The 22,049-nt window shown below is 43.4% G+C and overlaps 1 protein-coding gene across 4 annotated transcripts in view; it reads right to left on the bottom strand.

The window, feature by feature from the left end:
- LRIG2 (leucine rich repeats and immunoglobulin like domains 2) overlaps positions 1-22,049 on the bottom strand; it is a 112,573-nt gene that overhangs the window by 1,607 nt on the left and 88,917 nt on the right. The window contains exons 19-21 of one of the 4 annotated variants that reach the window (XR_004349703.1): positions 21,868-22,022; positions 12,685-12,890; positions 10,478-11,644 (exon numbers count right to left, since the gene is read on the bottom strand). The gene's annotated coding sequence lies outside the window, so the exon portion shown is untranslated. Of the gene's footprint in view, positions 1-10,477; positions 12,891-17,987; positions 18,110-21,867; positions 22,023-22,049 lie in introns of those variants that run through there. The other 3 variants (XR_004349702.1, XR_004349700.1, XR_004349704.1) reach the window with 3 other exon arrangements.

Genomic DNA, 22,049 nt, shown 5'->3' with positions numbered 1-22,049 from the left:
AGCACTGGGCCCTGCCCCGTTCAGCCCCTGTGGTCTTCCTCCAGTGCTGGGGAGACCTGAGGAGCCAGTTATCAAGTGACCAGTGACCAAGAACCCCCTCTGCCTCCCATGAGAAGGCTGACTACACCTGCCCAATTGTTGTTCTCAGACTCACCATCCTCTAGGCTCCCTGCTGACCTGTAATCTTCTTTATGTCTGTCTGGATGTATGTGTCTATGTCTCCAGTAATTTTGCCTGTTCCCCCCTCCCCCACCCGGGCGCAGGGACAGTGCACTGTTCGCACTTTATTCCAGTGCCCAGCCCAGTGCCCAGGACATAGTAGTTACTGGGTAGCTTTTCGTTGACCAACAGACCAACCGACTGGACTCCCGTCATCTGTTGACAGTCTTCCCCCAGATAAGACAGAGCACTACTGATTGGGCTGCAGGCTTCCCAGCTACAAATCTTTTCAGTCTTGCCTCCCGCAGAGGCGTCTCTTCAGCATCGTGACTATTTCCAGCAACTCCTCAGTCATACATTTATAGTATTCTTGTGAGACACTCCCTGGGCCCAAGAAATGTCTTCATTGGCCCTAAGCACTGATAAGTCCACAGACACTGACTTCACATGTGGTGTGACTCATTATATCATCACCTTTCATATTAATTAAATCTCAGGGTTTGTTACAGAACATTTCAAAGTCTGCCTGTGGGTCTCCAACTAAATTATAAGCTCCCAGAGGGCAGAAGCCATGTTTTATACCTCTTTAAGGTGGAGTTTACATGTAAGGTGACTCAGGAAGAGGCATCTAGCAATCAATGTGGAATGTGGGGCTGAGGATGAGAGAGGAGGTTGGAGCCAGACACAGATTTGGGATGCAGCTGCCCAAGGGACAGCTGACACTGGTGGGAGAAGGTATAACATCGCTTTGAAGAATGACCACCTTCAGGATGTGGGAGGAAATATACAGCGCAACCAAGGAAAAGACAGAATAATAGGCTTGTGGGAGGTCATGGGAATGTTGCTGACTCAAGTCGATGGGGAAGGGACGGGTCATCGGGACCAGAGGAGGTGGGAGTGAGGAGGGGCTGATCCATATGTCAGCTGAGAAGCTGAAGGTGCCTTCTGGGCCCTCATGGTACAGTAGTGAGGGTGGACCACACTACAAGGAGCCAACGAGTGAGGAAACTAAGGCAGCAAGTGCAGTTTCAAGAATTTGATAAGGGAAGGGAAGAGAGGGCAGTCACAGGAAAGGGCAGCTTGGCACAAAGGAGGCATTCCATAAATATATCTGTTCATAAAAATGTGTAATCAAAGACTTCCCTGGTGGCCCAGTGGTTAAGAATCTGCCTGCCAATGCAGGCGACGTGGGTTCCATCCCTCGTCCAGGAGGATCCCACATGCCACGGAGCCACTAAGCCCGTGTGCCACGACTACTGAGCCTGTGCTCTAGAGCCCATGAGCCACAACTACTGAAGCCCACATGCCTGGAGCCCCTGCTCCGCAATGAGAAGACACCATAATGAGAAGCCAGCACACTGTGTCGAAGAGTAGCCCCCACTCGCTGCAACTAGAGAAAGCTGTGCACAGCAACAAAAATCCAATGGAGCCATAACTAAATAAATAAATAAATGGGAAAAAAGTGAAACTGTAAGTCTCTAAAATAATGAGACTAAGGCTTAACATGACCCAGAACATGTTTTTAAAAATTAAATTAAATTTAAAAGTTTAAAAATGTGTAATCATATGTACATTTGTTTTTATAAACTATATCTGAATATATAGGAGAGATAGAAACAGATTGTGGGCAGAGGTGGAAGAACCATTTGCAATGGAGTGTTTGAAGATGGAGGCAAGCTAGGTCTGAGTAGGAGAGCATGGGATGCAGGTGAGGCCTTAGACTTGGTCAGGAAATGGACATTCCTGGAAGACAGGAATGATGGCATGCAGGGAGGGTAAAAGAAAAAAAAATGGATATTTTGCAGTGAAAGGACTGCTTCCCTAGCAAGTTTCCCAAAACATGAAACAACTCTAACTCTTTCTTATTTGTGCAGAGGCATTTAGATGGATTTCAGAAGCTCTTGAGCTTCTTACAGAATGCAGGATTTCTGTCATTGGATTTAAAATGTCTACCCTAGAACATTATAGCTCTAGCCTGGACAGGGCATTTGAGGGCAAGCTCAGAAAAAGGAGGTAACGCTACCAAAGAGTCCAGAAAACCAAAATGCCTCCTTCATTCCAAGCACAGAGGTCAGTAATAAAAAAGCGTTTAATCCACAGCTTGAATGCAAAGGTTAGAAGAAAGAAAAAAAGCAACCCTGAAACTATATGATGCGCACTCCTTTTTACAAGCCTGACAAAGCAAGTAGGAGACAAATCCCATTTACAAGGACAGTAAAAGCTCGGACTCCTCTCTGACCCAAGCCTTCTACATGCATCATAAATATTTCCATAGTCATAAATATCACTGGTGAGGAGGCAGAAGGCTCTTAATAGGCCCCAACGTATTTCACGGTGGAGGCAGCTAGGAAAAATGCACTGAATAAAAGACAGGGTGAGAGATCTCCTGGGAGGAAATTAAAACAGAATCTTCCACTAGAATGATGCTCCATCTATGTGCTGACTTAAGCCAGGAAAGAACTAGCTGAAGACTCATTGTGAGAAGCATTTTCCCCCACTGGCCCAGGGCCTTTTCTATCTCAGAAATGCCAACTCCCTTCAAGCTGAGTTTTGTGGTGGTTGATTTTGTTGATGATGAGCCACCACAAGGAAAGAAGGGAGCTAACTAGCATTTTTTAAAACTTCACAGAGCAGAAGCAAGAAGAACTACAATCCTGCAGCCTGTGGAACAAAACCCACATTCACAGAAAGATAGATAAGATGAAAAGGCAGAGGGCTATGGACCAGATCAAGGAACAAGATAAAACCCCAGAAAAACACCTAAATGAAATGGAAATAGGCAATCTACCAGAAAAAGAATTCAGAATAATGATAGTGAAGCTGATCCAGGACCTCGGAAAAAGAATGGAGGCAAAGATCGAGAAGATGCAAGAAATGTTTAACAAAGATCTGGAAGAATTAAAGAACAAACAAACAGAGATGAACAATACAATAACTGAAATGAAAAACACACTAGAAGGAATCAATAGCAGAATAACTGAGGCAGAAGAACAGATAAGTGACCTGGAAGACAGAATGGTGGGATTCACTGCTGTAGAACAGAATAAAGAAAAAAGAATGAAAAGAAATGAAGACAGCCTAAGAGACCTCTGGGACAATGTTAAACACAGCCACATTCGCATTATAGGGGTCCCAGAAGGAGAAGAGAGAGAGAAAGGACCCGAGAAAATATTTGAAGAGATGATATTCAAAAACTTCCCTAACATTGGAAAGGAAATAGCCACCCAAGGCCAGGAAGCGTAGAGAGTCCCATACAGGATAAACCCAAGGAGAGACACGCCAAGACACATAGTAATCATATTGGCAAAAATTAAAGACAAAGAAAAATTATTGAAAGCAGCAAGGGAAAAATGACAAATTACATACAAGGGAACTCCCATAAGGTTAACAGCTGATTTCTCAGCAGAAACTCTACAAGCCAGAAGGCAGTGGCATGATATACTTAAAGTGATGAAAGGGAAGAACCTACAACCAAGATTACTCTACCCGGCAAGGATCTCATTTAGATTCAACAGAGAAATCAAAAGCTTTACAGACAAGCAAAAGCTAAGAGAATTCAGCATCACCAAACCGGCTCTACAGCAAATGCTAAAGGAACTTATCTAAGTGGGAAACATGAGAGAAGAAAAGACCATACAAAAAGAAACCCATAACAATTAAGAAAATGGTCATAGGAACATACATATCAATAATTACCAGGCTTCCCTGGTGGTGCAGTGGTTGAGAGTTCGCCTGCCAATGCAGGGGACGCGGGTTCGTGCCCTGGTCCAGGAATATCCCACACGCCTTGGAGCAGCTCAGCCTGTGAGCCATGGCCCCTGAGCCTGCACGTCCGGAGCCTGTGCTCTGCAACAGGAGAGGCCACAACAGTGAGAGGACCGCATAACGCCAAAAAAAAAAAAAAAAAAAAAAAAAAAAATTACCTTAAACGTGAATGGATTAAATGCTCCAACTAAAAAACACAGGCTCGGGCTTCCCTGGTGGCGCAGATGGTTGGGAGTCCGCCTGCCGAGGCAGGGGACACGGGTTCGTGCCCCGGTCCGGGAAGATCCCACATGTCGCGGAGGGCCTGGGCCCGTGAGCCATGGCCGCTGAGCCTGCGCGTCCGGAGCTTGTGCTCCGCAACGGGAGAAGCCACAGCGGTGAGAGGCCCGCATACCACAAAAAAAAAAAAAAAAAAAACACAGGCTCGCTGCACACACACAAAAACGAGGCCCATATATATGCTGTCTACAAGAGACCCACTTCGGACCTAGGGACACATACAGACTGAAAGTGAGGTGATGGAAAAAGATATTCCATGCAAATGGAAATCAAAAGAAAGCTGGAGTAGCTATACTCATATCAGATAAAATAGACTTTAAAATAAAGAATGTTACAAGAGACAAGGAAGGACACTACATAATTTTCAAGGGATCAATCCAAGAAGAAGATATAACAATTATAAATATATATGCACCCAACATAGGAGCACCTCAATACATAAGGCAACTGCTAACAGCTCTAAAAGAGGAAATCGACAGTAACACAATAATAGTGGGGGACTTTAATACCTCACTTACACCAATGGGCAGATCATCCAAACAGAAAATTAATAAGGAAACAGAAGCTTTAAATGACACAATAGACCAGATACATTTAATTGATATTTATAGGACATTCCATCTAAAAACAGCAGATTACACTTTCTTCTCAAGTGTGCACGGAACATTCTCCAGGATAGATCACATCTTGGGTCACAAATTAAGCCTCAGTAAATTTAAGAAAATTGAAATCATATCAAGCATCCTTTCTGACCACAACGCTATGAGATTAGAAATCAATTACAGGGAAAAAAACGTAAAAAACACAAACACATGGAGGCTAAACAATACGTTGCTAAATTACCAAGAGATCACTGAAGAAATGAAAGAGGAAATCAAAAAATACCTAGAGACAAATGACAATGAAAACAGGACAATCCAAAACCTATGGGATGTAGCAAAAGCAGTTCTAAGAGGGAAATTTATAGCTATACAAGCCTACCTCAAGAAACAAGAAAAATCTCAAATAAACAATCTAACCTTACACCTAAAGGAACTAGAAAAAGAAAAACAAACAGAACCCAAAGTTAACAGAAGGAAAGAAATCATAAAGATCAGAGCAGAAATAAATGAAATAGAAACCAAGAAAACAATAGCAAAGATCAATAAAACTCAAAGCTGGTTCTTTGAGAAGATAAACAAAATTGATAAACCATTAGTCAGACTCATCAAGAAAAACAGGGAGAGGACTCAAATCTATAAAATTAGAAATGAAAAAGGAGAAGTTACAACAGACACAGCAGAAATACAAAGCATCCTAAGAGACTACTACAAGCAACTCTATGCCAATAAAATGGACAACCTGGAAGAAATGGACAAATTCTTAGAAACCTTCCAAACTGACCCAGGTAGAAATAGAAAATATGAACAGACCAATCACAAGTAATGAAATTGAGATTAAAAATCTTCCAACAAACAAAAGTCCAGGACCAAATGCCTTCACAGGTGAATTCTATAAAACATTTAGAGAAGAGCTAACACCAATCCTTCTCAAACTCTTCCAAAAAATTCCAGAGGAAGGGAAACTCCCAAACTCATTCTACAAGGCCACCATCACCTTGGTACCAAAACCAGACAAAGATACTACAAAAAAAGAAAATTACAGACCAACATCACTGATGAATATAGATGCAAAAATCCTCAACAAAATACTATACAACAAAATTCTATACTATACTGTAGAATCCAACAACACATTAAAAGGATCATACACCATGATCAAGTGGGATTTATCCCAGGGTTGCAAGGATTCTTCAGTATATGCAAATCAATCAATGTGATACACCATATTAACAAATTGAAGAATGAAAACCATATGATCATCTCAATAGATGCAGCAAAACTTTTGACAAAATTCAACACTCATTTATGATAAAAACTCTCCAGAAGTGGGCATAGAGGGAACCTACCTCAACATAATAAAGGCCATATACGACAAACCCACAGCAAACATCATTCTCAACGGTGAAAAACTGAAAGCATTTCCTCTAAGATCAGGAATAAGACAAGGATGTCCACTCTCACCACTATTATTCAACATAGTTTTGGAAGTCCTAGCCATGGCCATCAGAGAAGAAAAAGCAAAAACAGGAATACAAATTGGAAAAGAAGTAAAACTGTCACTGTTTGCATATGACATGACACTATACATAGAGAATCCTAAAGATGCCACCAGAAAACTAGTAGTGCTAATCAATGAATTTGGTAAAGTTGCAGGACACAAAATTAATGCACAGAAATCTCTTGCATTCCTATATACTAATGATGAAAAATCTGAAAGAGAAATTAAGGAAACACTCCCATTTACCACTGCAACAAAAAGAATAAAATACCCAGGAATACATCTACCTAGGGAGACAAAAGACCTGTATGCAGAAAACTATAAGACACTGATGAAAGAAATTAAAGATGATACCAACAGATGGAGAGATATACCATGTTCTTGGATTGGAAGAATCAATACTGTGAAAATGACTATACTACCCAAAGCAATCTACAGATTCAATTCAGTCCCTATCAAATTACCAATGGCATTTTTTACAGAACTAGAACAAAAAATCTTAAAATTTGTATGGAGACACAAAAGACCCTGAATAGGGCTTCCCTAGTGGCGCAGTTGTTGAGAGTCTGCCTGCCGATGCAGGGGACATGGGTTTGTGCCCCGATCCGGGAAGATCCCATGCCACGGAGTGGCTAGGCCTGTGAGCCATGGTCGCGGAGCCTTGTGTGTCCGGAGCCTGTGCTCCGCAACAGGAGAGGCCACAACAGTGAGAGGCCTGCGTACTGCAAAAAAATAAAAAAAAAAAAAGACCCCGAATAGCCAAAGCAGTCTTGAGGGAAAAAAATGGAGCTGGAGGAATCAGACTCCCTGACTTCAGACTATACTACAAAGCTACAGTAATCAAGACAATATGGTACTGGCACAAAAACAGAAATATAGATCAATGGAACAAGATAGAAAGCCCAGAGATAAACCCACGCACCGATGGTCAACTAATCTACGACAAAGGAGGCAAGGATATAAAATGCAGAAAAGACAATCTCTTCAATAAGTAGTGCTGGGAAAACTGGACAGCTACATGTAAAGAATGAAAGTAGAACACTCCTTAACACCATACACAAAAATAAACTCAAAATGGATTAACACCTAAATGCAAGACCAGACACTTTAAAACTCTTAGAGGAAAACACAGGAAGGACACTCTTTGACATAAATCACAACAAGATCTTTTTTGATCCACCTCCTAAAGTAATGGAAATAAAAATAAACAAATGGGACCTAATGAAACTTCAAAGCTTTTGCACAGCAAAGGAAACCATAAACAAGACGAAAAGACAGCCCTCAGATTCGGAGAAAATATTTGCAAACGAATCATTGGACAAAGGAATAATTGCCAAAATATACAAACAGCTCATGCAGCTCAATATTAAAGAAACAAACAACCCAATCCAAAAATGGGCAGAAGACCTAAAAGACATTTCTCCAGAGAAGACATACAGATGGCCAAGAAGCACATGAAAAGCTGCTCAACATCACTAATTATTAGAGAAATGCAAATCAAAACTACAATGAGGTATCACCTCACACCAGTTAGAATGGGCATCATCAGAAAGTCTACAAACAACAAATCCGGGAGAGGGTGCGGAGAGAAGGGAACCCTCTTGCACTGTTGGTGGGACTGTAAATTGATACAGCCACTATGGAGAACAGTATGGAGGTTCCTTAAAGAATTAAAAATAGAATTACCATATGACCCAGCAATCCCACTACTGGGCATATACCCAGAGAAAACCATAATTCAAAAAGACCCATGCACCCCAATGTTCATTGCAGCACTATTTACAATAGCCAGGTCATGGAAGCAACCTAAACACCCATCGACAGACAAATGGATAAAGAAGATGTGGTACATAGACACAATGGAATATTACTCAGCCATAAAAGGTAATGAAATTGGGTCATTTGTAGAGATGTGGATGCATCCAGAAACTATCATACAGAGTGAAGTAAGTAAGAAAGAGAAAAACAAATATCGTATATTAACGCATATATGTGGAACCTAGAAAATGGTACAGATGAACCGGTTTGCAGAACAGAAATTGAGACACAGATGTAGAGAACAAGCATATGGACAAAAAGGGGAGAAAATGGCAGGGGGTTGGAGTGGTGGTGGGATGAATTGGGAGATTGGGATTGACATGTATACACTGATGTGTATAAAATGGATGACTAAAAAGAAAAAACAAAAGTAAATAAATAAACATTAAAAAAATTCATAGCAGGAATTTTTAAAAATTCGTAGCAGGATAGTGGACAAACAAGTGGTAGTATATTCATACAATGGAATACTATTCAGCAACAAAAAAGATGGACCACTAATCACACACCATCATGGATGGGTTTCAAAAACATTATGCTGAGTGAAAGAAGCCTTACGTAAAAGAGTACATACTATATAATTCCATTTATATGATGCTCTCTAATAGGTCATTAAGGGTGGGAAAAAAATCCAAACAATGGTTTCCTTTATGGGTCGGGGGAGAGATGAAATGGGAAGGGATATGAGGGAACTTTCTGTGGTGATGGAAGTGTTCTCTACATCTTGATGGGAGTTTGGATTACACAGGCACTTGCATTTGTCAAAACTCGGTGAAAGTACCCTTTAAGATTTGTCTATTCCATTGTATCTAAATTTTACCTCAAATGAAAAAACTAAACAAAGATTGACACCTAGTTAATGATATGCATGCTGAAGTAATTAGGGGAAAGTGTTCTGATGTCTGCAAATTACACTGAAATGCACCACTAAAATAAAATAGATTCATGGATGGATAGATGGATAAATGTGTGAGAAAGCAATTTTAGTAAGATGTTAATGGTAGAATTTAGGTGGCTGGTAGACAGCTGTTCCCTGTAAAATTCTTTGCACTTTGCTATGTGTTTGAAAAATTTTGCAATAAAATGTTAGAAACAAGAGTAATGTGATTTTTTTTACTGAGTCCCTAGGTGTGCCAGGTACTTTACATACATTTTCCCAATCCTCATACTATCCTGACTTTACAGACCAGAAGGTTAACATTCAGAGACACACAGTTTCAGGGTCAGGGACGCTTCTTTGCCCCTCTTTTACGCTTGCCCTCCAGATGCGGGATCTGGCACTTGTGGTTTGGGTAACAAACACTGTCTTCTGCAGCTGCTGCCTCTGAGACTTCATCCTCAGCCTTGGCTTCTGATTAACCGCTAAGGTGAAGAGAAGTCCTCAACCACCAATCAATCAACACTGTCACAAATATTAATTGAACACCTACTACATGAAGGAATTCAAGGAAATATGAAACAGTGTCTGCCTTCAAAGGCTCCCAAAGTATTGAACCTAGCCTGAAGAACTGGACTCTCTGTGTGACTTTGGCACTAACTAGCTGTGTGACCTTGAACAAGTTACTTCAGCCCTTGGGCTTTATTCTCGATCTTGAAATAGACCATCCCTCAGGTTCCTGGCAACCCTCATGTTTCTGTGACTTTTGATCCATAGTAATTTTAAGGGTCATCAGCTGGTCCAGATAGTGTTTGCCAAAGGGATACAGATGAGGGAAATCCTTTGTGGGGGGAAGTGCAGAGAAGTCCCCAGGAAGTGGTATCTAAGCAGTGCCCATGTGGATGGGGGAGGAGATGGTGTTCCAGTGGAGGAGATGCAAACACTGGGCCTGAAGGGAGGACACACAGGGACTGTGAAGAGGGAGTGTGACTGGAGAGGGGGTTAGTTACCAGGAGCAGAGACAACACCGAGAAAACAGTTTGCACTTTAACTTCTGAGAAGCAGGACCGCACAAGAGGTGTTAGGCATGGGAAGTATGTGATAAGGTGGTATGTGAGGAAAATTAATCTGTTTATTTTCAGTCATGGAAGAAAAGAGCAGCATAAGTAATCACAAATGTCAGATCATTATAAAACCTTGCGGCAGACTCTAGAATACCCTTGATCTGTGACTTTCAAGCTATGATCTTGAGAACATTAGGGCTCCTGGGAAGTGAGGGGAAGCTGAGGGGAGGCAGGGTCCAGCACCTTCTCCCATTCTGCCTTAACTGCAACAGCACTGCTTTTTTTTTTTTTTTTTACATCTTTATTAGAGTATAATTGCTTTACAATGGTGTGTTGGTTTCTGCTTTATAACAATGTGAGTCAGTTATACATATACATATGTTCCCATATCTCTTCCCTCTTGCGTCTCCCAACAGCACTGCTTTTACTGGTTTCATATACGGGAGTTCCAGATAAAACTTATTTTGAAATAATTCAACAGACTTCAACTGAACAATGTAAATTAATTACACAAATAAGCAGCCAGACAAAGTTGTCAGGAGGGGGTTGTTTGAGGATAAATAATTTGCTGGGCATATGCCTCACACAGCTAACTGAGATGACTCCACATTTCCACCTGCGAGGTGCCAGCTCTGATAAAAGCAGAGTCTTAGGAAGAGGGCAGATTTGGAAACGGCTGTGCCTATGCCCCAGGATGTTACTGAAATGTTTTCACTCTGTGCAACATGCATGTGCAGTGGACTTTCAACTATGAAGCCCTGGGGGCGTGACTCAGGCCCAGTCGGCCTTCTGTCCTGACTTGATTCCCTCAGCAGGTCCCAGGGCCTCACTCGCTTGCCTCCCCTCCTGGTAGCTGCCTCCTCCCACACCTCTCCCTGACTCTTTGTGATGTGTTACCCTAAACAAACACTCAAGAGCTTTTCACTCTGCAAAACTAGATCAGGGTAACAAAAACAACAAACCTGGGGAAGTTACACAGGTTCTAGATTCTTGCAGATATGATTTGGCTGGATCTCCTGGCTTTGGTCTTCTCTGCAGGAGATAATAGCTGAAACATTCTGCCCTCCACATTTACTCTTGGATGGTCTCATCAGTGGTCCCTTCTTTCAGACCTGACTCTTAGATGCCCTCAGGCATAGCATTAGCCCTCCCCTTGTTTCAGGTGCTCCCTGACCCTCTGTCCCACAGAAAAAGGGCCTTCCTCATAGCTGTGTTTTCACCCCGCCACCTTGTGCATGACCTTATGCTATGCCCCCTGGTTGTCTAATGCTGCCTAAGAAGTCACCCAAAGTTTAATGGCTTAAAAAAAAAAACAATCATTTATTATCTCTCACAGTTTCTGTTGGTCAGGAATTTGGGAAGGACGCAGGGGGCAGTTCTGGCCCAGGGTCTCTCATGTGGTTGCAGTCATACGTCAGCTGGGGCTACAATCATCTGAAGGCTTGGCTGGGGCAGGAGGATCCATTTCCAAGGTGCTCACTCACCTGACTGCCAAACTGCTGCTGGCTCAGGTCAGGGGACTCAGTTCTTCTCCATGTGGGTCTCTCCATGTCACTGCTTGAGTGCCCTCATGGCATGGCAGCTGGCCTCCCCCCAGGCAAGAAACCAAGAGACCAAGTCAGATGCTGCAGTGACTTTTACAGCCTAGCCTTGAATGTCATACACTATCCCTCCTACTTATTTACTAGTGACAGACCTGATTCAGTGTGAAAGAGGACCATGCAAGAAAGCAAGGATTACTGGAGGTCATCTTGGAGGCTGGCCCACCACACTATAGAAAGGTCAGAAGAAGAGGACCAGACTCAAGCCATCAAATAGTTCACAACTTAGTTGGGGGTGGGGGAGAAATCTTATATACCCGTAATAGTAGGAGGAAGAAGAAGGAGGAGGAGGAAGGAAGGAAGGAGGGGAGGGAGGAGAAAGAAAAAAAAGGCAGGCAGTACATGCCCTGGAATGCAAATTAGGTATGGAGTAAGCAAGACAGATATAGCCTCTGCTCTCTTGAAGTTTGTAATCTAGAGGGAATGGCAGTTTTCGTGTAAATAAGTATAAATACTTGCACTTGAAATAAAATCCAATCTCCTTACCTTGTCCCTGCCTATTCTTTTCCTCTACTACTCATCTCCTTTCTCACTGGGCTTCAACCACACTGGCCTTTCCTCCATTCCTCCAAGAGACCAAGCTCCCACCTCCCATGGGGCCTTGCACTTGCTGTCCCCTGGAATGCTCTCCAGGTCTTTGCACAGCCAGCTCTTTCTGGCCATTCAGGTCTCTGCACTTAGCTGCCACCTGATCTTTTCTGGTTTTGTCATTCCCTTCCTCCAGCTCAAATGTAAGCTTTGTGAGAATAGAGACTTCGTTAAATCTTCCTCACTGCTGTGCCTCCAGATCTGGATAGCACTTGTTATGCGGTAAGTGATGCATAAATACCGTAATGAGTAAATGAAGTGCCTGCTTTCTGACGAGGTTCTAAAACTGTATAAAATCTTCCTCTAGAATGTTGTAAACTTAAGCTCCAGCCCTGTCTCTTGTCCATCTTGCAATCCAAACCAAGGTTGGTGAATTGCAGACCTACCTAGGATCTAACCTTGCTGACTCCTTGACTCTGAGCAAACAGCATACCTCTGCCACACCTGATCTTCCACCACGTCTAGATTCAGTTGATCCAGCCCAGGCTGACTGCGTTATTTGTGTTTTCCCTTGGAGATGGGTCCTCAATTTCTGATTGCCTTTGCTTGGCTTCCTGAACAACTTCCCTCTCTCTCTCCTCCGCGGGAAGGGCCATTCCAGCCTTGCTTTGCTGCACTTGTGTTTTCAGCTTTCCTGGGCTGAAATATCAAAAATAGTTGCTCATTAATATCCCAGCTTTCCCGCTTTTCAGGAGAAACAACATGACAAACAGAAACCCCATGCATATTTATTTTGAAAATATGGTTTTCAATTTGAGAGCAAATGGACACTGATGGTCTGCAGGTCTTTTCACCTGCTGTGGCGTGTGATTAGTGAGGTCTTTTCTCTCCGGGTGGTGGTGCCAGCTAATGGACTCATGCTCCCTCTGTATGTTTATTTATCTTCAGTTAATTAAAATTTTGCCAAGTCTTCCTCACTGCCCTTGTTCACAGCAAGGCCAAGAGTTGGCTTGTGGCACTGATCTGGGTTGGCAGCCTGGGTGGGGGAGGCCATCCTATTAAATCTTAATCTAAGAGGGAGATCACGCCTATGGGCTTCCATCTCTGGGGTTCTCCCGCTGGGAAGTCACAAATCAGTGCCAGAGCTCAGTGCCAGTGGCAACTCTCCCTGCCAGGCCTGAGTCAGCATCAGATGCAATTTTTTGGAACTGCTATTTGACAATAAATTTGAGAATTCTGGGAGATGTCTCTTAAAAACTGGAATGAATTACACACACATCTACCTTGGAAGGGGATGTTAACCATCATATGAAACTGTATCTTGTAAATGATGAATGAGCCAATTTGCCAACATTAATTTTGAAGTTATGGGTTAGGTTAAGACTAGCAAAGTATCCTGTACTTCAGATGTTATGAAACTGTGCCTCCACCAGGACTGGAGGAGGAGATTAAGAACTGAGTTGGCACTCAAGGCCTCCACTGCCCCATTTTTGGAAATGCCCACAAGTTCGCCTTCCCACCAGCTTCTGCCCTTCAGTCACTGTTAGTTGTGTGCTAGCTTTTGAATCATTTCAGCAGGTACCTTGGCTGACAAACTTGGAAGATAGGAAGAGCACTCTGTTGTGAGTTGAAGTGTGTCCCCCAAAAAGATGAGTTGAAGTCCTAACCCCCAGGACCTGTGAATGTGACCTTATTTGAAAATAGGGTCTTTGCAGATGTGATTAGTTAAGATGAGGTCATACTGGATTGGGCAGGCCTGATCCAGTGACTGGTGTCCTTATAAGAAGAGATCACAGCAAGGTCCTACTGTATAGCACAGGGAACTATGTTCAATATCTTGTAATAACTTATAATGGAAAAGAATATGAAAAAGGTAAGCCTAAAACTAACCCAACATGGTAAATCAACTATACTTCAATTTAAAAAAAAAGAAGAAGAAGAAATAAAAAAGGAAGAGATCACAGAGACACACAGGGAAACCACCATGTGATATCTGAGGCACAGACTGTAGTGATGCATCTACCAGCCAAAATGTGCCAAGGATTGCCGGCAGCACCAGAAGCTAGGAAGAAGCAAGGGAGGATCCTCCCCTAGAGCCTTCAGAGAGAACACAGCCCTGCCAACGCCTTGGCTTTAGACTTACAGCCTCCAGAACTGAGAGGATAAATTTCTGTTGTTTTAAGTCACAGAGTTTGCAATACTTTGTTACAGCAGCCCTAGGAAACTTATACATAATCTACTCCTGGCCCCACTGCTGCATGCCTCAGCCAGCTTGCCTCTCTGCTGAACTTCTTTTTTTTTTTCTTTGCAGTATGTGGGTTTCTCACTGTTGTGGCCTCTCCTGTTGTGGAGCACAGGCTCCAGACGCACAGGCTCAGCGGCCATGGCTTACGGGCCCAGTCGCTCCGCAGCATGTGGGATCTTCCCTGACACGGGCACAAACCCGTGTCCCCTGCATCGGCAGGCGGACTCTCTACCACCGCCACCAGGGAAGCCCTCTGCTGAGCTTCTTGATAGGCTTGGTCACCCTTGCTCCTTTCACTTTCTGAGAGGTCTTATACAGTGAAATCCCAACTTGCTAGAAGGTTTTTAGAAAGTGGGAAGTCAGACTAAGAAGAAAACCTCATCACATTTCAAGTCTTGCGGATGATTTTTGAAACATCTCAGTCCAACTTCTTGTCCAACTAAGTGGAGGTGAGTAAGCACAGTAAGATGGCTCATTGACAATGGAGGATGTCACTCTGCTTCGGGGGTCATCACTCTAAATTCAGGTCTCCCTGGTTGGCATCACAGATACAGAGAGAATAAGACGCTGGCATAAAATTGTACTGACCCCAGCACTTATTCTGGAAACTGAATTTTTACTTTCACATTCCTGACTAGCTCTTTGTCTCTTCTAAAAGCTGAACGTATAACGACAACAAAATTAGAAAAAGTTAGATTGAGAGTTCAAGCTAGGTGAATTTCTAGTAACCAAGATTCTATAATATTCTGTTGTAGCTGTGGGAAGGGATATTGAACTTGAGGTCAGAAGACTTGGACTTGAATTCCAGCTCTGCTCATCCTCACAACAACCAGGCAAGGCAAGTATAATTATCCCCCAATTACACATGGCAGGATGGACTGAGGCTGCCCCCATCCCCTCTCCAAAGAGACACACTCAAGAACCAAAAATGTGTCTTCTGCTTAGTCTTTATTTTGCTGAGTGGGGCTCACCTGCTGAGGGTAGAGACGAACTACTCCCGACAACAGAGAGAGTTTTTTAAAGTTATAGAGGTGAAAAGGAGAGAGCAAGAAAATGATTGGCAGGGAAGAGGAATTTGGGAGGATGGTTGGAAAAGAAAGGTATCTGATGGAGAATTTGATTGTGTCTATTATGTAGTGTGTGATCTGTCTTTTTCCCTATGTCCCCAGTAGATTTCTAACTAATGTGTTATGGAGTTGAATCTGGTTTGGGATGTGGGCATTTGATGAGGAATGAAGACCACCCATGAGAATCCAATCATCCCAGGGCTACAAGGGAGCTAAAGCTCAGAGAGCTTGAGCGCTTTGTCAGGGTTACACAGCCTTAGGTTCTAAAGTCAGATCTGTCTGACCTCACACCTATGTTCTCTTGTAACATATGGCTTGTTCTCATGGTGAACTTGCCAAACTATTTCAGACCCAAGAGGTAGTAGAGGTTGAAAATTTAAATATTCCACAATTATCTGTGTAAATGCCCTGGACAACAAACAATAATGGCCTACTCATTGTAGCTTTCATATGGCTAGAGCTTTGCTGTTTCGAGAAATGGCCTCTGTTTATTGAGCGTTTACTCAGTGCTAAACCCTTTCCTTTGCATTTTATGATCTAACCTTCCGAGCAGGTCGGAGAGGTAGACATTTTTATCCCTATTTTACAAATCAGGAAACAGTAAAGAGTGACTAGACCAGGTCACTGTTGGAAAGCAGGAGACTAATACCTAAACACCAAATATCATGTAATTTACTTTCTCAGTAGATAATACATGCACATAGTACAACGTTTACCAAGGAGAAGGCCAACAGTGAAAAGTTAGAGCCTCTCTCTCCACCATCCCCCAGAGGCCCTGTTCCCTTCCCTGCCACCCTCACATGTCCTTCAAAGACATCCTCGGTATTTACACATATGACGACCAGTGCCTCCCTCAGGGGAAAAGAACGTTTGAAGTTAACCCAAGGAAACAGTGCCTTCCCTCAGCCCTGTCTAAGCTTCAGTTTAAACCTCTGGAGCTCAATACCCAAGTGGAGTGTGTTTTCATATTTTCCTGGGGGCTGGTGAGGGATACTGAACAGAGCACGCGGTCTGGAAGCTGATAGTATTAAGTTCAAGTTCATGCCGAGGGCAGGTGACTTGACCTCTCTAAACCGTTTCCACACCTGAAAATGGAAGCAAGCATCCCCACCTCCAAGGGCTGCTGTGAGGATAATATAAGAGAATAAAGGTAAAACATCAGGCATATCTGGCATCCTCCCTCCCTCCCTCCCCTCCTGAACAAGGGCCTACAGTTTTCCTGATGCATCTCTAAGAATACAGAGAAAGGGAAAAGCAAACTCCCCAAATATACATGCAGTTTAGTGATCAGCTTTGACCTAATTCTACTTCAAAGCATTTCCTTCTCTTTCCTAACCTCCCATTACCTCCCACCCAGCTGCCAAGTATAGAGAATACAAGAAAACTTAGGCCCAATGGGGACCTGGAATGTTAAAGCCTTCGAGAAAACAGCTATTTGTCAGCTCTGTGAAAGGGGCAAAACTGCAGCTCAGAGATTAAATGCTTTGGCTAAGAGGAGCAAGGCAGAAATAGGGCTAGAACCCAGGTCTTCACTGGTTTCCTTGCCTTTTGCTGTCTCTAGTAGTTTTTTGTGTGTAATTGCTACTGCATCCATTAGGATGCATGTGGCTGTAAGCAACAGAAAATCCAAGCCACATTTGCTCTTGTAGCTGGAAATGCAGAGGTCGGATGGCTTCAGAAGCAGACGAGGACAGTGGCTCTGTGCTCTTTCTGCTCCTCTCTGATTTCTTCCCTCCTCCGTGTATTGGCTTCATTTTCAGGCTGGCTTCCCTCATGCCAAAATGATTTATTGCGCTCCAAACACCACGCCAACACATCACAATGTCCAGAGGAAAAGGGAGTCTCTTCTTGTGTCTGTCTAATGCATGAGGAAGATTCTTCCTAAGAAGTCCCAACAAACAATGCTGCTGTGCCTCATTTTCTGAAACTGGAGCCAAACTTGTGGCAGAATCTGTCATACTTGTTACCACCCTGGCTCTTTTGAACACTCATCCTTCATTAGGACAAGTTTAAAATCTTTAGCCCCACCTCCCCAAGGTGGAAGCCAGATTTGGCTCTCCTGACACAGACACAGGACTTTTACTGCAGCTAGCGATGCAAGAAGCAAAGTACGGAGCCTGCTTCTCCTCCCTCCTCTCTCCCTCCTACAGTGCAGGCATCAGAGGTTGCAGTAAAGTTGAGCTCCTGGCACAGAAGCCGCGGGGGTACAGTCTGCAGCACCCGCATCCAGAGCTTGGTGGTGGCAGCAGTTTTCTTGTAGCTCTGCACTGTGGAGTGGTTTGGGCCAGCTTGGTCTGGAGCCTGGCTCTCCAGCTCTCCTTATGACCGTGTGAGCCACCCATTGTCCTTTTAATAAATTTGTAAAGTGCTGAATCACCCAGAGTCAGCTTCTGTTATTGCAGCTAAGAACCTGACTGATCCACACACCCGTTCCTGAGCACATGGCTGGGGCTGGACCCGTGCTCTCTGCTGACCAGCACATACCTGAGTTCCTGAACCAATAATGGTGGTGAGAGGGTTGGGATAGCCCTACACCAATCAAAACCAGCTCCGAAGTTCAGGGTGAGATCAGTTCCGCAGGAAGCACAGGAGGATGTGTGCGAAACCTATGTAAAAATTGGGATTTGTGAGAGAGGGAATGGATGCTTCATGGGCAGCCAACAATCTACCAAGCCCTGCCGTGAGAGGCTCTGCAGCTAAATATGTTCACCCTCACAACACTCCATAAGGTAGGCGTCATCCCCATTTTAGGGACGTGGAAACAGACATGGAGACATTAAGTACAGGATGATAGAATTTTGTTTGTTGGCTGGTTTTGTTTTTTTTGAAATTAATTAATAGACTTTTTTTTTGAGGAGTTTTAGGCTTACAGAAAAATTGAGAAGTACAGAGAATTCCCCTATAGCCCCTCATCACCACCACCACCATCCCTGACTCAGTTTCCTCTATTATTATTAATGCCTTGCATTAGTATGGTACAATTGTTAAAACTGGCGAGCCAATATTGATACATTACTATCAACTAAAGTCCATACTTTACATTAAGGTTCACTCGTATCGCATAGTCTGTGGGTTTTGATAAATGTGTAATGATGTATATTACCATTACAATATCATACAGAAGAATTTCACTGCCCTAAAAATCCCCGTACGCTACATACTCATCCCTCTCTCACTTCTCTGAACCCTTTACAACCACTGATCTTTTTACTCTCTCCACAGTTTGGCCTTTTCCAGAATGTCACGTAGTTGGAATCATACAGCATGTTGCTTTCTCAGAATTAATAAGCTCAAGTTCAACCTAGGTCTATTGGACTCTAAAGTCATTTATACACTCATTTTTCTCACTCGCAGGTCTGTGGATCAGCTGTGGCTCTCCGGAGACCCACTGGTTTGGCTCCAGCTGCAGGTTGTGTTCAGAATGGCTCCACAAACCTCTTCATTTTTCTTGGGCTGGTGGCTACTCGGGGGCCACCCAGGTTCTCAAGGTGGATGGAGGAGTGCATGGGACCAAGTAAATTGCACAAGCACATTTAAGCAAACTGCACAAGCACATTTAAGCTTTTGCTGGTCTCATGTCCACTAACAGTTCATTGGCCAAAGCAAATCACATGGCTGTGCCCAACATCAATGGAGCAGGGACATATTCTTCACCTACTCCGTAACAGGTACTGCAAAGTTCAATGGCAAAGGACATGTATGTATAGTTACTGAAACAGGAAAGAGTAAAGAGTTGGGAGTAATAATTCAATCTATATGATATGGGATTCTTTTTTTCTCAACTACTTTTTGCCCATATTCATTCATGATTTCAATAGGTATTTATTGAGCATCTACTCTGTGCCAGGCACTGTTCTAGGCAGTGAGGCTACTGTGGGGAGAAAGGCAGATTTGGTCCCTTGTTCTCGTGGAGCTTACAGCCTAGTGAATTCTTCCAGTGTGTATATATATTCCTTTCAGTGTCTTCAAAATCTTGCCAGAGGAAGCCAGCAAGGGAGGACAGAAGAATGGAGGAAAAGTCGAGATGGGGGGAAATGGAGAGGCAGATCAGTCTGGGGCCCAACCAGAGGCCATCCTACAGCCGAGTCACTCTCACCTGCTCTCCTTACCTACTCCTACCTCTGAATTTAATTCTGCCTGCCTTTCCCGTCCCAGGTTTGCTAGGTTCTGCTACTCCAGGAGGCCTGGCCTTTCCCTCTTATAATCTGTCCATGTTGTAGTAGATGTTTGTCTTTTGGGGGATGTCCAACATTCCCTCCAACTTCATACCGTCTCCTTAATTTCCCTTTGGCAGGCTACAGTCGTGTGCAGGCCTGAGCACTTCCATGGGGTGACCCTGCCTAAGGCTCAATTGCCTGGCCACTGACCTACCTGTGGCTCTTGTCCCATTTTCCAGGCCAGGCCCTTCAGCCTTTCCCCTTGTGGATTCTGGAAGCCTCCACTATCTTGCTGATAATTTCTTCTTTGTTCAAGAGGGCCAGGGGCAATTTCTGTTGTTTGCAGTCAAGAACCCCAATCATAGCATATGACCAGACAATTCCACTTCTAGGTATATATCCAAGAAAAATCATATATCCATGCAAAAACTTGTACACCCATGTTCTTAGCAGCATTCATCATGATAGCCAAAAGTGGAAACAACTCAAATGTCCATGAACCGATAAATGAGTAACTGAAATATAGTATATCCATACAATGGAATATTACTCAGCCTTACAAAGGAGTGAAAGTGCTGATACAGGCTACAACATGGATGAACTTTGAAAATATACACTAAGTGAAAGAAGCCAGCACAAAAGACCACATAGTATATGATTTCATTTATGTAAAATGTCCAGAACAGGTAAACCTATAGAGATAGAAAGTAGATTAGTTATTGTCAGGGGCTTGAGGGGGAGGGTGATTACTAATGGATATGGTGCTGATAAATGTTCTAATACTGAGTGTGCTGTTGGCTGTGTGACGCTGTGAATATACTAAAACCCACTGAGTTGCACAGTTTAAAAGGGTGAATTTTATGGTATGGGAGTTATAGCTCAATAAAGCTGTTATTTAAAAGCAAAAGAGCCCTAATCAAAACACCTTCTGGTGCAGGGAGCTCAAGGGGGGAAGGTGGCCTGGGCTACTAAGGAGAACACCACACTGGGCTCTGGAGGATTCAGTTCTAACCCCAGGTCTGCTTCTTGCCAACCTTAAACTTCACCCTTTTGGACCTCAGTTTTTTTCAGCACTAACATGAAGAGGCTTATGAGACCAGTGTTCTCCATACTCCAGTCACTTGTGAGCCGCCTTCATGATTTTTGTTGTATCATTGTGCCAACTGAACAATTATCTACCTAGTTCTTTAAATTAATGCATTTATTTAAACCTAGCATCATTCTAAACAAAAATATTCATAAAATCATGCATTTGTTTATGCTGGTTGTATTTCCCAAAACACATTAAAATCAACACTAGGTAGTAAAGTTAGAAATGTTCACTCCCCCTGTCACTGTCTGACTTCTACCATTTGGGAATCCTGGACTAGGGTCTTCAAGGGTGGTCTACAAACTAGCCCATTGGGTAGAGGATCAGGCCTTGCCTTTGTTCCTCCCTCAACTAAAGTGGACTTTTAATTATTGCCTCTTAGGACGTGACCTTGTCCTGCAGCCGCACCTCACTCTGGTTGCAGGGATTTTCAGTCATAGAAAATGAGGGCTGTCCCAAGGCTGACTCCTTGTAGTAACTCAAGGGGCATTTCCTGGAATTCTGGGGATGGTTATTGTTATTCTAATTTTACAGAGGGGGAGATTGTCTCAGAAACATTAACTAACAGACCAGAAGAGGAAGAGACAGGATTCAAAACCAGATCTTTTCAAAATTCTTTTAACTATATCATAATAGACCATGTACTCTTTTAACTACAGCATAATAGACCATAGGGCCAGATATTTTGGGGTGGACATAACTTGAAATGAATCAGGCCATACACATAGCCGCCACCTTTGCCTATGGGTGGGAACCACATAGAGGAATGGGGCACTAATGTGGCTTCTGAGATGAAAATTGTATCCATTGAATTTCTAGCATTTCTATATATCAGTAATAAACAGTAACAAACTCCCCTAATACTTCCTCATTACACACATCCCACTAATATTTACTAGTTCAAAATTCTATTCCCCATTAGTCAGGGACCATGTCTTTCTTATTCACTGCTGTGTCCGCAACACTTGGCCCAGTATTTGGCACAAAGTAGTCCCCTAATTAGTTTCCGTTTAATTCATCAGCCCCTCACCGCAAAGGTCCTCTAGCCCAGGTGTGCGTGGTTGGGAGGTAGAATGAGGTGGGCTGAGACAAGCCCGCAGGCAAGAGCAGGACTCACCATGACCACGCTGTCCAGGCACCTGCACAGCAGGCAGGAGGAGGCTGGTAAGCCCTTCAGTCGTGTTCCATACGTGGATCGCGTGTATCCTGCATCCTCTGCCATGGAGCAGACTGCCGCCGCCACCCAGATCTGTCTGTGGAGGTGGTTTCAATCTGTCCAGATCAGAGAGCAGAGCAGAG

The sequence above is a fragment of the Phocoena sinus genome, chromosome 1 (genome assembly GCF_008692025.1).
Source record: "Phocoena sinus isolate mPhoSin1 chromosome 1, mPhoSin1.pri, whole genome shotgun sequence".
In the NCBI taxonomy this organism is placed as follows: domain Eukaryota; kingdom Metazoa; phylum Chordata; class Mammalia; order Artiodactyla; family Phocoenidae; genus Phocoena; species Phocoena sinus.
The sequence above is the reverse complement of the archived record's forward strand: the minus strand, read 5'-3'. Positions and strand labels throughout refer to the sequence as shown.